This window comes from Primulina eburnea, chromosome 12 (genome assembly GCF_022965805.1).
Source record: "Primulina eburnea isolate SZY01 chromosome 12, ASM2296580v1, whole genome shotgun sequence".
Classification (NCBI taxonomy): Eukaryota; Viridiplantae; Streptophyta; class Magnoliopsida; order Lamiales; family Gesneriaceae; genus Primulina; species Primulina eburnea.
Genome location: NC_133112.1, coordinates 34,604,127 through 34,622,171, shown reverse-complemented (window position 1 = coordinate 34,622,171; position 18,045 = coordinate 34,604,127).

The window sequence follows — 18,045 nt, the reverse complement described above, 5'->3', positions numbered from 1 at the left end:
TTAAGGAATAAAAAAATTAAATCCCTAATTCCAATATTTTACTGTCTTCGCTTTTCCCTCCCAATGTTTTTCTGCGCCTCAACTCTCAGCAGCTTCTTCTCAAAAAGTGAGTATACATTTGATTAAATCGTACATACACCTCATCGCTATCTTATCTGCAGAAGCTACTTGATTTTAGGTATGGATTATTTTAATTTACAACATGCATTTGTGTATGTGTGTTTGTATATAAACAATTTACAGCGTCTCCTCTGCTCTCTCAGTTGCTTCCAAATAAGGGGTTTGGTAAAGAGCTGTGACTATAATGTTCCATCCCTGACAATATTCTTTGTGATTTGACTATAATTGTTTGTTTATACTGATAAGTGACAATATTTTTTCCCTTTTTCCGTTTTTTTAGATATGCTTGATAATTGTGATGTTTCTAGTATTGATATTTTCTATTTCGCATGGATTTAGTTTAACAATTATGTAAAAAATTTCACAAATACGAATTTTGTTCTCGTATTCGGGAGGAAACTATTTGATCGGCCGACAGTTGACATCAGTCATTAGATCAACGTGAGGATCTTGATGCAGGTATTGTTTTGAATGTAAATTTATCTATTGTAATATTTGTTTGCCGAAAAAGAAGAATTTATGTTTTAGAACGTCCAATGTATGTATGGCTGTCAATATGCAATAGTTCATTTTAGGGGTGTTCAAATTTCGGATAAAACTGAAAAATCGAAAATCCAAATCGAACACTGAATCGAACCGAAAACCGAATTTTATAATTCGGATATAAATGTTAAAACTGGATTTATTTGATTCGATTTTGGATTATATATGTAAAAATCGAACCGACCGAAAAAACTGAAATTTTATTAAATTAATAATTTTATTTTTGTTATATATTTTTTGAGATGATATTAGTGAATGATGAATTATTTTGAAGAATATTTAGTTGATTGTTCTTTATGTAATTTATTTAAAATTTATATTTAAATGTTTTACTAAGAAATCATGTAAAAAGATAACATATTATATTTTATGTGGGGACCCGGACGCTAATCAAATTCTTAATCATCATTGAGACTAATTAATCAATTATAGAACAGGGTCTAATTTTTTTTTTAAAGTGTGGAACGTAGTGAAATTAAAACATATATACATCTCAGTATATAAAAATACAAGTCTTGTATCACAAACATTTACTCAAACTAGGGTTTGACAACTACTATCAAGTGTTCAACCCTATCTCTAGTCCAAGTCCGGTGCCACCACTCTAATCACGATCTCTCTCTTCATCTCCTGGACCCTGATCATGTCCCACCTGTTGTCAAGTACACATACAGACAAGACAACAGCCGGATAAACCGGTGAGAATATAATCCCAGTATAAATCAACGAAACATGCAATCATATAAACAATATAAAGCATGTAATCAGGTAACATATATATGTATCAAAATCTGAAACATAATCAATCTCAAACTGTCGACAATACTGGTAGCTACATCATTCAGACTAGACTCAGTCCTAGTCTAGGGATCCCGATTCCAGAAGTTGGCATGCGTATAACGACTAGCAGTAATAGAAAAGACTCCAGTTCTATCCACGCCAATATGGTATCGATCAACAGTAATAGAAAAGACTCCAGTTCTATTCACATCGATACAGTATCGATTACCAGTAATAGAGAAAGCTATTATTCTATCCACATCAATATAGTACGGATTAACAGTAATAGAAGCAACTCTAATTCTATCCACATCGATATGACATCGATTAACAGTAATAGAAGAGCTACTAATCTATCCACATCGATACAATACTGATTAATAGTAATAGAAAAAGCCACCATCCTATCCACATCGATAGCCAAACATCCAGTGACAGTCTTTGGCACAACCGCCAATACACAATCTTATGACATCGTGCAATGTGCCCGTGGTGATCCCACCACTAACGGCACTTCTGTCATAAGACTACTCGTCTAATACCTGCTGTCTAAAATCAAGAGAACAAGTATATCAATCAACTCAATGCAAATATCAATACAATAAAGTAAAGTATGTGATTTAGGGAAACTCAAGTCTAACCAACTCAAGTCGATCTCCCAATACCACATTGACTTATACCTTTCTTTCGTCGGTTTCTGGCTCAGTCAAAGTCCTGAACTCACAATCTGTCTGGTACTGACAATATCAATAATCTCATATCAATATACTAGTCAATTCCATAACAATCTGCTCAATCTGGATTTAATTCAAAATCAACGGTATAACGGTACAATTTTAATATCCCCGTCAATACCAATTCACCAGATAACAGTTACAATCTATAACTCATATCCAATACAATCCGTAATCCCGCCACAATTCAAATCTGTCCGGTATCAACCGATTATAATCAGAAATTCATAACAATTCCATAATCAGTCTATTTCTTAATCTGACTTCGATTCTACGATGTCTAACATGTCAAGAACATCATATATGAATCCTATTCAATTCTGACAATAGCATAATTTCAAAGCATGTCAAAACGTAGCAAAACTTACGTCAAAGTGTAGCCTATATATATATATATATATATATATATATATATATTCAGGTGCTCGGTTAGTGATACGCGTCACTTTTCTATCCAATTCAGGCGGCGCTCGGGCGGTAATAAACTACCGCTCGAGCGCGGTAGTTTCTGTCCAACTCCTTTCCGGGTTGCACATTGGCGCTCGGGCGGTCAAAAACTACCGCCCGGGCGCCACACCTTCTGTCCAAGATGTATGTCTATTGAACTTTGGCGCTCGGGCGGTCATTTCTTACCGCTCGGGCGCCACTAGTTCTGTCCAAAATTGCACCCGTCATATTTAATCTCATTTCATGTCCCGATTAATCCTTTCATAATCATATCAAATTATATATCAATAATTATAGATTACTAGGATTAAATTTCCGGGCATTACATTTTACAATATATTTATCTTATTAATTTAAATAATTGTATCAAAACTGAAATAACCGACCGAAATAACCGAACCATTTCAGTAGAAAACCGAACCGAACCGAAGAAAAATAGTTTGAATATCGGATGATATATTTGTAAAACCGAAAATCGAAAAAACCAAAATAAAAAACGAAAATCGAACCGAACCGACCGATGAATACCCCTAGTTCATTCCCTATATCTGATCCATGTTTCACCGGACTTGCTTTTGAATATGTAAATTACTTGTGAGTTAACAAAATAAATTCAATCGTCATTCTACTTGTCTGGGAAAGTCCTTTGAGTTTGATCAACTTTCCGATGCATATCCCACGATTTCCTCGTGTATTTTCCTAGATGAATTATCAGCAAAATGCTGAGAAAGTGCACTGTAACAAGATTTTGTTTTTTGTTTTTACTTTTCAAAATCTAACTAAAAGAAGCTAAATCTATTAAATAATCATAATCTTGCTTTTTCTCAAATTTGAATGTATATTGGCTCATACAATAGATTAAGGCATCAATGATGTGATTATTCGGCTTGCCTTATTGAATATTTTGGATTTCATATATTTATTAATTAGATGGAGAGTGTAATAGATTATCTAATGGAAGAAGCTGATAATGCTGACGAGAACAAGAACAATGATGTTGATTTTGTGGAAGATTTAGATCATGATTTGGTGATAAAGATGAAATGAAACCCGAGTCTAAAAAGAGAGTTAGGAAAGATATGACATCTAGATCACGATATTGGGAACACTTTGAAAAATTCTACTGTGAAAGTGACAATCTCTTTGTTTTTTTCCCCCTCTAACGACTAATCTCTTTGCTTTTTTTTTTTTTGGCATAGAATTAACAAACTCATAGAAGGATGCAACCATAATTGATATATAATTATGAAAAATATCAACAATCGATTACTGTAAGTTTTAAAGTTTAAATTCATTATATTCGATGAATGTAAATTTTTAAAATTTAAATCTTTTATATTTTTTTACTTTAATAATGATTGTCTTAGAAAACTAATAGAATTATAACATTTTAGGTACTTTGATTTGATTGGATTTTGAGTCTTTGAGTCAGTCCTGAATTCGAAGATGATATATTTGGACATATGATGATTTAGCTTGAAAGTTGGAAGATGATTTACATCTTGTTTTAATTTATCGTTGATGATTGGAAGAAATTGATGTTTTACTTTCGAAAATGATTGGATTGGTTAATATGTGATGGATTTTTTGTCTATAGTGAATTCAAGTGATTTTGTCTTTGATTTGAATGTGTTTTATTTAAATTGATGGTATTTTATCAGCTTATTATTGTTTCAAAATGATGGAGTTTTTGTTATGCTGAATTACTATTATTTTGATTGACATATGTTTTATTTAGATTGATGGTTTTACTGCAACTTTTTATTGTTGTTGTTCTATTTTGTGCAGAATAGGTATTATTTATATATATATTGAGAGATAAAGAAGATAAAAATTTTGACATAAATTTCGAGTACCCTACTATACACGAAAATTGCGGGTACTCGAACCATCGGGTAGCACCAATTAAAGTTCAGGTTCGGGTACCCGAAATTCCCCGACCCGAATTACCCGAACCCGTGAAACCCGACCCGACCCGACGCCCACCTCTACCCATATGAGTAACATCTCTCAAGACTAACTCATATCACAAAGATCTTAAATGTAAGAAAAGATCTCGGTTCAAAATCCAATTGTAACACCCATTTTTTAGCTCAAATTAAAAATAAAAAAACCTTCTTAATGAACAATAGAAAGAGAACCCTTAAAGTTCATTATCGATTCGCATCACAATTTTGTTTTTATTAATTCACCGTTCATTTTGTTAGGTGAGGGGTGGGGCCCACATATTAAATAAAATAATATAAAACCACATCCCACATCGGAAAATTTATAAAATTGAACGAGAGAATTAGTTATAAATAGAGCTCAATTCCTTCAGTTATTGTATCCCAAAATCAAAAGTTTTTCAGCTTTGATAAAAAGAGAGTACATAGAAAAAAGGAGTGTATTTTTTTCTTGAGTGCGGGAATTCTCTTGTGTGAGTTAGAGAAATTATTTTCTCGGTATACTCGGATGTGGGAGTGAGAAATATTGTGTATTGGTGTATACACTTGTTGTAATATTTCTTTCAGTTATAAAAATTGCAGTGCTCCGTGGACGTAGCCTATATTGGGTGAACCACGTAAATCTTTGTGTTCTTGTTGGTTATTTTATTCCGCAAGTTTTTTGGTTACTATATTATCATCGTGATCAGTATCGCTTCGGTATAATTTCCCAACAACTGGTATCAGAGCCTTGTTGTGAAAATTCTTAAAAATTCTGAGTATACTCTGTGGTTGCAGCTTTGTCTGATATTCCACATCAGAAAAGATTTTTTTAGATTTTTTTCTAAGGATAGAGAAGTGATGGCCGGAGATGATGGATCGGGACCGGGAATCAACAAGTTTGACTGAACAGATTTTTCGTTCTGGCGGTTACAGATAAGAGATTATCTGTATAGTAAGAAGCTGCATCAACCTCTATCAGGAAAGAAACCGGAAAAGATGGATGATGATGATTGGGAGCTCCTTGACCGACAGATGTTACGTGTGATACGACTGACCCTAATGAAGAATGTGGCACATAACGTGACGGAGGCAAAAACCACAGAAGAGATGATGTCCATTTTATCAGACATGTACGAGAAGCCATCAGAAAACAACAAAGTACATCTCATTAAAAAGTTATTCAACCTGAAAATGGGTGAAGGTGCTTCGGTGGCTAAACACATCAATGAGTTCAACACGATTATTTCTCAGCTAACATCAGTTGAAATTAATTTTGATGATTTGATTCGTGCACTTATTCTTTTGGCGTCTTTATCAAATGTATGGGAACCAATGCGGGCAGCGGTTAGCAACTCTGTTAGAAAAAAAACTAAAATTCAATGATGTCAGAGATCAAATTCTTGCCGAAGAAGTTCGCAAGATGGATTCCAGTGAAGGAACATCATCAAGTTCTGCTCTAAATCTCGAGAATAGAGGAAGGGGCAGGAGTGGCGAAAAGAGTTTTAACCAATGGCATGGTAGATCCAAGTCAAGAAATGGAAAAGACAATAATACATTTGAAAAGAATGTGAAGTGCTGGAGCTGTGGTGAAACTGGTCCCTTGAAAAAGAAGTGCTAGAGCTGTGGTGAAACTGATCTCTTGAAAAAGAACTGCAGATCAACGAAGAATAATTTCAATGCTGTCACTGAGAAAGTACGTGATGCTCTGCTATTATCCATGGAAAGCCCTGTTGATTCTTGAGTTATGGACTCGGGAGCTTCGTTTCATACCACTGGTAATCATGATGTATTCGATAATTACATTGCGGGAGATTACGGAAAAGTTTTCCTGACTGATGGAAAACCTTTGGAAATAATTGGTATGGATGATATCCGGATGAAAATGACAATTGGATCTGTCTGGAAAATTAAAAAAGTAAGGCATGTCCCAAAGTTGACACACAATCTGATTTCAGTGGGACAGCTTGACGACGAAGGTCATAAGGTGACATTCGGTGATGGTTCTTGGAAAGTGAAAAAGGGGGCCATGATTGTTGCTCGATGAAAGAAAACTGGAACACTTTATATGACTTCCAGTTTGAGAAATAAAGCGAATGTGGATGCTGGAGCTAATTCAAGTCTATGGCATAGTAGGCTTGGGGATACAAGTGAAAAGAGAATGAAAATGCTTGTTTCAAACGGAAAGCTACCGGAATTAAAGATCGTTGAACACAAGCTGTGTGAAGCTGTATTTTTTGGAAAGCAGAAAAAGATGAGCTTTTCAAAAGAGGTTAGAGAACCGAAATCGACGGATTTGGAGCTGGTACATACTAATGTATGTGGACCATCTCCTGTGACATCCCTTGGAGATCGCTCAAGATATTATGGCACTACTATTGACGATTCGAGCAGAAAATTTTGGATTTATTTTGTGAAAAATAAATCGGATGTTTATGAGACCTTTAAACAGTGAGAGTTAGCCATGGAAGATGTGATAGATTCACTGTCATCCAATCACATGTGGGAGTTGTCAGAACTTTCTGAAGGTAAAAATGTTTTACATAGCAAGTGGGAGTACTGGTTAGAATGTGACGGTAGCAAGCGGTACAAAGAAATACTTGTTGTAAAAGGTGAAAAGAAAGTCATTGGTTACACTGATATTTTCTCTCTGGTGTAAAGTTAACTACTATCAGGACTGTACTTGGATTGATGGTAAAAGAAAATTTACATCTGGAACAGTTAGATGTAAAGACGACGTTTTTTCATGGTAAGCTAGATGAAAAAATGAATCAATCACAGGGATTTGAAGTACGAGGGAAAGAGAAAATGGTGTGCAAACTTCAGAAGAGCTTGTATGGTCTCAAACAAGATCCAAGACAGTGGTACAAGAAGTTTGATGGTGTAATGAATAATGATGGTTTTCTGAGGTATCAGGCTGATCACTGTTGTTATGTGAAGCTTGATGGTTATTATATAATACTACTGATATATGTAGATGATATGTTGATAGCTAAAGCTTGTCTGGAGGAGATTGATAAACTCGAGAAAGAGTTATCAAAGGAATTTGCTTTGAAGGATTTGGGTGCTGCAAAACAAATCCTTAGAATGGGGATCCTTAGAGATAGGGTGAATGGAGTCTTGAAGCTTGAGAAGATTCCTGGAAGCAAGAGTCCAGCTGAGGGGTGGGGCCCACATATTAAATAAAATAATATAAAACCACATCCCACATCGGAAAATTTATAAAATTGAACGAGGGAATTAGTTATAAATAGAGCTCAATTCCTTCAGTTATTGTATCCCAAAATCAAAAGTTTTTCAGCTTTGATAAAAAGAGAGTGCATAGAAAAAAGGAGTGTATTTTTTTCTTGAGTGCGGGAATTCTCTTGTGTGAGTTAGAGAAATTATTTTCTCGGTATACTCGGTGCTCCGTGGACGTAGCCTATATTGGGTGAACCACGTAAATCTTTGTGTTCTTGTTGGTTATTTTATTCCGCAAGTTTTTGAGTACTATATTATCATCATGATCGGTATTACTTCGGTATAATTTCCGAACACATTTTTTAATTAACATAAATGAAATAATACATTTCTATATATTTTTGTTGTTGAAGTGTTCAAGGTCAATCATTTTTAAAAAAAACTCATTGTTTCGCCGAGCGACCGGATATATTTGCACTTTCCACTATACAATGCATTGAAGATGTAATTAGGTTTTATTATTATTAGTTTTTATATGGCAAAAACTTGTGTAAGACGGCTCACGTGTCGAATTTTGTGAGACAAATCTCTTATTTGGGTCATCCATGAAAATTATTACTTTTTATGCTAAGAGTATTACTTTTTATTGTAAATATCGGTATGGTTGATCCGTCTCACAGATAAAGATTCGTAAGACCGTCTCACAAGAGACCTACTCTTTTTATATTTCTTATCTTGCTTTTGAAAGGATTTTAATTTTAAAATTTGAAAGTCTGAATTTTTTATGATACATGCCAAATTTTCCGACCTTTCGAGTTTTGATTCCTGATTTTGGCACTGTAATTAATTTATATTAGTTATGATTTTGAAAATTAAAGTATTTTATAAAATACAAACTAATGTGGTCTCACATGTCCAGATGCATCATGTAAATAACTATTGTGGAAAAGTAGTTTTGACCATTGAAATGACTACAAATTATATCCATAAGTAACACTTTATTTTTTTATCTATCTTTTTTTATACTAAATAGAAAATAAATTAGACTTTTAATAAATCAAATAAATAAATCAGTCAAAATCATGTTAATATAAAAAATGGAAAAATATTAAATATATTGTGTAAAAATAACTTTTTTGGAGTATATTAATCTATTCTTTGTAATATGAGCTCGAGTCCACATTCATGATTCAACCATTTTTTTCAATAAATCTCGATAATTAATCAAATTTGGAACAAAGAAAATATTGAGGCAATTCTATATATAAATTATTTATTAATAACTTTTAAAATTAAACTGTTAATTAAAACGCGTTGAATTTGAATAATTGGGAAAGAAATCTGAATTTATACGCAATTGCTCTAGTAAATCAACTGGATAAGATATCCAAAACTGATCAAAATCAAGGGTGAAATTTCACCCTACCTTGTGAGGCACTGCCCCATGAGATGATCAAAGGCCCAGATTTAAACACACATACACCCCATGAAGTGATCAAAGGCCCAGATTTAATCACCATGTAAAATCAATGGCTGAGATCATGTGAGGGCACTGCCCCCACAGGTAGCATCTACTCTACCAAAATCAAGCTATGTCATATTCAAATTTTATTCATTCATTTGTATTTGTTTATAATATATATTATTGTTTATCAAATTTACAAATTACAAAACCTTTGTAGTTAATTTTGATGAATTATTTATTTAATTTAATAATATATATAAATATGTGACAATAAAATTGATAAATTTTGTGCTTAAAGGTGATGAATATACAAGAAAGTTTAGATATATTAATCAAGGCAAAAACTTGTATGAGACGGTCTCACGGGTCAAATTTTGTGAGACGGATCTTTATTTGGGTAATCCATGAAATAGTATTGCTTTTTATGCTAAGAGTACTACTTTTTATAGTGAATATGGGTAGGGTTGACCCGTCTCACAGATTAAGATCCGTGAGACGGTCTCACATGAGACCTACTCATTAATCAAACATTAATTTTGTTGATACATATACAAAAATTGTTTGACTGCATTTACATTGTTTTCCATATTTCTTTTTCATTTCACTTATTTTTATATATATTTAATTGGTATTATCATCCATTAAAATATACTAAATTTACTATGTATATTAGTGTATTTATTTTCTTATTATCAGTGAAATTTTTTTACAAAAAAATAAAAAATAATTATTTGCATTTCGTTTAGCACTCTCAAATAGGAGTAGGTCTCTTGTGAGACGGTCTCACGAATCTTTATCTGTGAGACAGATCAACCCTATCGATATTCACAATAAAAAGTAATATTTTTTCACGGATGAACCAAATAAGAGATCCGTCTTATAAAATATGACCCGTGAAACTGTCTCACACAAGTCTTTGTCCTCAAATAACTGATTAAATATTATTTCACACATTTCTACAAACTTAACTCAAAAAATTATATAATTTGAAAAAATATATTTAATCGACACAGTCCAACCGGCTAATATTCAAAAGGGTGAGTTGGCTAAACGTAGATTAGAGGAATACGGCTTTTCCTTGTATAATATTCATCATCAAATATATAAATAATTATTTTATTGACTTCTGGAAAACGAGAATGTACCTTGCACACCTTATATATACAAGACTGTGTTTCAAATATATTAGTTGAGAAAGGGAAAAAATAAATTAATTTGAGGGATCAAAAATGGTGAAATTTAATGCGTTTCAAATTTTTTGGTTTTGCACTCTAATGCATGGGATGGCAGTACTTGTCACGGCAGGCGTCGAACCGGTAGAAGTATGGTTCGAGAACCTAAAGAAACCGTCGGCGCCGAAAACCGCGGTTATCGAGTTCTATGCTCAAGACTTTCAAGCTGGTCCTAGACAATCAATGTGGCAAATAGCCCAAGCCAGCATCACTCCAACTTCACCGACAAATTTCGGCGCGCTCCTAATGTCCGACGCCTTAATAACCGTCGGACCTGATTTGAACTCCGCCCCGATGGGTCGAGGTCAAGGGTTGGTTGCTTATTCGGATTTGAACGAACCCGTGGTGTCTTTTATGAGTAATTTGATCTTCACGAGTGGTGAATACAATGGGAGCACACTCTCCTTGGCCGGGAGAAACCCTCTTTCGCGCGACGTTCGAGAGTTATCTATAACTGGTGGTACTGGTGTATTCCGATTGGCACAAGGCATAGTTATTACAAGTACTTACTCGGATTTTAATGCTACGACGGGTTATGGTGTTTTCAAATATACTTTGTATGTGATTTATCCTTAGTGGTATATTGTCATTGTGTGAATAATCAAGATCGACGGTACTACGTCTTTGTTTTAATTATATATGAAAAATCAATAATGTTTGGCTGTAAAATAATCGTCTTTTCAAGACTCTACATTTTCATTTTATTTATTTAGTTATAAATCAACGTGATTAAATAGTTAGGGTTTGAGCCCATCGATGGCTTATAATCCATATATCGGACAACTAATGTCTCATTTGAGTAGGTCTCTTGAGAGACGGTCTCACGAATCTTTATTTGTGATACGGGTCAACCATACCGATATTCACAATAAAAAGTAATACTCTTAAAATAAAAGTTAATATTTTTTCATGGATGACCAAAATAAGAGATCTGTCTCATAAAATACGACTTGTGAGACCGTCTCACACAAGTTTTTTCATCTCAAATTTGATATACGAGCTTGAACTCGATAATAATGCTTGACAATTAAGTTTGAAACAATTAAGTCAAACCCCAATTATTTTGTTATGTAAATTGATCTTGACATGTATTTGCGGAAAATCAACTCGATTTTTTTATAATTGGACTACACCACACGCGAAATGCTCGACTTTCGTGCACTCTTGTACAAAAATATGTTGCATATATTAATATATAATTTTTTTTAAAGAACCCCCACGTGTTAGTAAAAACTATATATATAGAAAAAAATGAAATTGTTTTTTAAGTTAGTCTACCTTTTTTAATCTTATAATTAGTCAAAAATTTAGTTTTAATATAACAAATTGTAATGTTTACTTTTTGTCTGATTTTCATTAAAATACTGACATCACTCGTGATATTATATTCGGCTAATTGAAATATTTAACTTGTCATGAGATGACAAAAGTCTATATAAACCAACTTACATAATCAATTTTGCTTCTTTTTTACAAACAAATGCGTTCTCGTTTTACTAAAGACTAAAAACCAATATATATATATATATATATATATATATATATATATATATATATATATATATCTCTGTGTGTGTGTGTGTGTGTATGGCTAACATTCAAAAGGGCGAGTTGGCTAAACTTCAAATATTTATATCTCAACAATTCTTAGAATAATAAAAATTTAAAATGACTTATAATATGTATGAATTATAATATATTTTAATAACAACTTAAATCAACATTTTCGTAAAGCGAGGACGTATACATATTATTTTCTATACGGGAGGTGCAGTCATGTTTGTGCGGACATGAGCTCGAGACGTGACGCAATATAGTATAGACTACCAAAATCAATAAAAAAAAGCGAATATACCGAATGAATATTGTAATTTTTCATGAATTTATTGAAGGAAGTCTAAGATTGTGACAAGTATTTGGATGTAATGGAAATTAAAGAAATAAAAGCACACCCGACCGCACTTCAGTGGGAAACACGTGAGTCACAATTGGAATTATCTCTAAAAAAAATCGAAATTGTATTATTGGTACATGAATTGAACCATAATCGTGGCTGTAAATTTATCTAAGGTGTTTATTGTATAATTATTAAATAAATAAAATTTATTTAGTTTATATTCAGCACGAAATTCTGAGCGGATTTGCCAGGTGTTATTCAGCATCGTTTGTAGGAAAAAAAATTAAAAAAACTTCACTTCTAACTAAACTATTATGGTCCTCGATTTTGATGTTGGGATGAAAATAAAATAATGTCTTTAAATTACAGGAATCCTCGATCGATTCATGGCACCAAGAGCGATGTTAGGATCAAACGATTATCATTAGGCCAAAAGTTATAGTTGTTAGTGAAGTCGCAACTTTATTTCATTATATTTGTGACGGTGCAGAGTGCACTTACTTGTGTGCTAATGGGTCGGACTGTTAGGTACATGAGTCCGTGTAGGTGTGTGTCTATCTGTCGGTGTTGTCTCATATCCCTAATAGATCAGTCTTACCATTTCCCTATCGTCGGACATATCCTCAGCAGAGACAGTATTACCTGTTAAGATCCGATGTCACTCTTTTACGGCTCACTTAGTCAACTAGATCAAGCGGCGCAACGTAAATAGATTGACGCATGAAAACTTTCCAATAGATCACTCATCCTAGTACTATTCTCATTCATGCACGTTTAACCCAACATTTCGAACACAAATTGACATTTGTAACAAACATGAAATAAAGCTCAAGAATTGACTGTCACTTTTATTATTTCAAATATCACCAAATATCAGCAAAATTATCTCAAGTAATTAGCTTCAATGCTCAATCATAAAGTCAAATAATTCCAGAACATATTGACACACAAACCCGCTAAGATTTGGAAAGGTACTGAGGCGGCTAACATTACGTATCTCGGAGGAATTTTTCTTCTTCGTTAATTGATATAAATATGTGCGACTTCTACATCAAAACTTCATAAATAAACAAGAGGGATCCATGGAAAAATTTAACCTATTTCAGTTTTTTGTGTTTTGCACACTAATACACACGACAACGGTATTGTGTCATGGCCCGGAACCCGTCGAAGTCTGGTTCCGAAACCTAAAGAAACCGTCGGTACCGAAAACCGCCGTGATCCAGTTCTATGTTCAAGATTTCCTAGGTGGTCCTAGGCAATCAGCTTGGCAAGTAGCCCAAGCTAGCATTACTCCTACTTCCCCGACCAATTTCGGCAGACTCATCGTGGCAGATAGCTTACTAACTGTCGGAACCGATTTAAACTCGGCACCCATCGGCCGAGCTCAGGGGTTGATCGCTAATTCGGATTTGAATGAACCGGCGGTAGCTACGAGTATTAACTACGTTTTCACAAGTGGTAAATACAACGGGAGCACACTCTCCATGTTCGGAAGAAACCCTTTATCTGCTGCCGGGGATCGGGAGTTATCTATAGTTGGTGGTACTGGTGTTTTTCGATTGGCACGAGGTATTGCTACGGTCCGTACTTATTTAGATTTTGATGCCACGGGCTATGGTATTTTCAATTATACTTTGTATGTCATCTATCCATAGTGTCGAAATGATTATTTGTAATTTGATGAATCATAATCAAGATCCTTAGTAGGGCATCTCGATATAATTATATATATGAAACATGAATAAAAATGTGGTTGTGAAATTGAATTTAATCGTAAATTTATGATGAAATTGATCTAAAATCTCGCATCATGTTCTTGTGGAACATTGGCCTATCATTGTAAAGAGTGAGTCTCAGGTGAGATCGTCTCACGGATTTTAATATGTGATACGGATCAACCATACTCATATTCACAATAAAAAGCAATACTCTTAGCATAAAAAGTAATATTTTTTCATGGATGACCCAAATAAGAGATCCGTCTCACAAATACGACCCGTGAGATCGTCTCACACAAATTTGTGCTCATTGGTAAATTTATTGTTTCAATTTTTTATTTAATTTAAAATATTAAATTCTTATAATATTAGTACTAAAACTAAAAAGATAGAACTTTTTATGCATAGAAAATAAGTTAGAATTTTATTTTACAACTAAAATTTACGACTTGTTCGATCATCCCCTTCACAATAGCATAAACACGTACATATACTAACAACTCGAGTTCGGGTTCGGTTCGATTCCTAATTTATCAATAAAATTACTAATATTTCAAGTAATTAATACAATTAGGGGTGAGAATTTGAATTTGGGTACCCGATCGGATCGGGTTATTTTTAATATGTCGAGTTGGGATCGAGTAGGATTTTTCCCATCCGATACCTGATCGAGTATCAACGTAAAGTTTTATCTTTTTTTAAATATGACTTTGAAATGTAGTATTGGACAATAACTATAATTTAATTAAATAAACACAACTTTCTATCACAATATATATATATATATATATATATATATATATATATATATATATATATATATATATATTAAAAAAATCAAATTGATATTATACCAAATAATTGAATTATAGTTGTGTTGTCAAATCAATTATCTAAATTTTCAAATCATAATATTTAAACAAAATATCTTTGGAGTTACACACTGTAATATAGTAAAGATAACTTGTTTGTATGTCTGGTCGTATATTAATAATCTATATTGTCAAATTTCAATATTATTATCGCTATATTATTTTTTTGCCAATTTTACTTATTTTATTTTAACAATATATATAATCAAAATCGCAAAATTAATATACTAACAATACTACAACTTTTACTAGATATATTTTACTACACCCGATCACGGTGGGAAACATAGGAGTCAAAATTGCAATTATTTTTTTTAAAAAAATCAAAATTATACAAAAAATGAGAACAAAGATAAAAAAAATTATAATGTTGTAGGACACATTGATAACTTAATCTAATATAATTAAACTAATTATTTTATATAAATTAAATTTAAATGTTGTTTTTATTTCATTTAAAAATGATATATTCAAAATATTTTGTTATATAAATTTTAAATAATTAATTTAATTATTTTATACTTACCATGAAAGTTTTTGTGGCGTATCAGATGTCATTCAACACCAATTTATAAAATAAATAAGTATATGACTTCTAACCAACTGAGTCGGGTCCTCGATTTAATGCTGAAAAATATAGATTTAACTAGAAACTATGGATGAAAATAAATTCTTAAAATGACACATTAATAACTAGAGTGAGTCTCATGTGAGACCGTCTCATCCGTGAGACGAGTCAACCCTACTCATATTTACAATAAAAAAGTAATATTCTTAACATAAAAAGTAATACTTTTTCATGGGTCATCCAAATAAAAGATCCGTCTCACAAATACGACCCGTGAGACCGTTTCACACAAGTTTTTGCCTAATAACTATTAGAGTGGGTCTCATGTGAGACCGTCTCACGGATCTTAATCTGTGAGACGGGTCAACCTTACTCATATTCACAATAAAAAGTAATACTATTAGCATAAAAAGTAATACTTTTTCGTAGATGACCCAAATAAGAGATCGGTCTCACAAATAAGACCCGTGAAACCGTCTCACACAAGTTTTTGCCTAACTATTAATGCAAAATAAAGACTTGACTTCTAATTAAATGATTCGGGTCCTCCAAATTTGATGCTGAAAATATGAAATATTCAAAATATTTTCTTATAATTATCGATTTTATTAACGTAGTTATTAATTATTATTTTTTACATCAGCTTACATGAAGGTTAGTTTACAAAATAAAAACATCATTAGGTAAAAAAAATCAAAGAAATCGGACGATGAGGCCAATATTTGACCTTGTTAGTAGTTCTCTTGTGAGACAGTCTCATAGATCTTTATTTATGAGATGATTCAACTCTGCCCATATTTACAATATGAGTGACACAAATAGGATATATGTCTCACAAAATTGACTCACGACGTCTCACAAAAGTTATCGTGTAACCCTATACACACGCATATATATATATAAATATATATATATATAAATATATATATATATATATATATATATATATATATATATATATATATATATATAGAATGAAATTATCGATCTCTAAAAATAAAACTAAATATACATCACATTATTCCTACGTTGCTACAAATATAACTCTAATTATTCGAAAATCGAAAAAATCGAAAATTGAACAAAAAATATCACCCAAATTATGTCTAGTAATTGCTTTGCAATGTTCAATCATATAGTCAAATAATTCCAGAACACATAATTGACCCACAAACGTTACGTATCCCAGATGAATTTTTCTTCTTATGATAAAGATATTCTTCATTAACGGATATAAATATGTGTTCCTTCAACATTTTACCAAATCAAAAATTTATATAGGAGGAAAATCAATAAGAGGGACAATGAAGAAAATTAATCTGTTTCTGTTTTTTATATTATACACACTAATACATGCGTCGACAATATTGTGTCACGGCCCCGAACCCGTGGAAGTCTGGTTCCGAAACCTTAAGAAACCGTCGGTGCCGAAAACCGCGGTTGTCCAGTTCTATGTTCAAGATTTCCAAGGTGGTCCTAGGCAATCAGCTTGGCAAGTAGCTCAAGCTAGCATTACTCCGACTTCCCCGACCAATTTCGGCAGACTCATCGTGGCAGATAGCTTATTAACTGTCGGAACCGATTTAAACTCGGCACCCATCGGGCGAGGTCAAGGGTTGCTCGGTTTTTCAGATTTGAACGAACAGGCGGTATCTTCGAGTATTAACTTCGTTTTCACAAGTGGTAAATACAACGGGAGCACGCTCTCCATGTTCGGAAGAAACCCGTTAGCTGCTGCCGGTGATCGGGAGTTATCTATAGTTGGTGGTACCGGTTTTTTTCGATTGGCACGAGGTATTGCTACCGTCCGTACGTTCCAAGATTTTGATGCCAATGGTTATGGCATTTTCAATTATACTTTGTATGTCATTTATCCTTAGTGTGGCCATGATTATTTGTCATTTGATGAATCATTGGCGTGAATAAACAAGATCCATAAGAGGGCATCTTGAGAGATACATACACATATATATATATGTGTGTGTGTGTGTGAAACATTAATAAAATGTGGTTGTGAAATTGAATTTTGTCATGTGTTGTAGACTCTATATTTTTGTACTCCATTATGTTTCTTCATGATTAAATTGATGGATTTGATATAAAATCTCACACCAATCCTCGTGGAACGTTAGTCTGGCGTTGAAGATTAATTCATTGTAAAAACTTGTGTGAGACGATCTCAAAGATCGTATTTTGTGAGACAGATATCTTATTTAGGTCATCTATGAAAAAATAATACTTTTTATGCTAAGAGTATGACTCTTTATTGTGAATATTCGTAGGATTGACCTGTATCACAAATAAAAATTCGTGAGACCGTACCTACTCTTTATTCATTAATTGTTTTGAGTTTTTATTTCATTTAAAAGTATTAAATTCTTATAATCTAAAAAGAGAGCACTTTTCATGGATAGAAAATAAGCGAGAATTTTACAACTAAAATTTAAAACTCGTTCGAACATCTCATTCACGATAGCATAAACAGGCACACATATATGATATACTAACAATTAATAAGGAATAATACATTTATATTTTTTTAGAAATGATAAAATATTAAT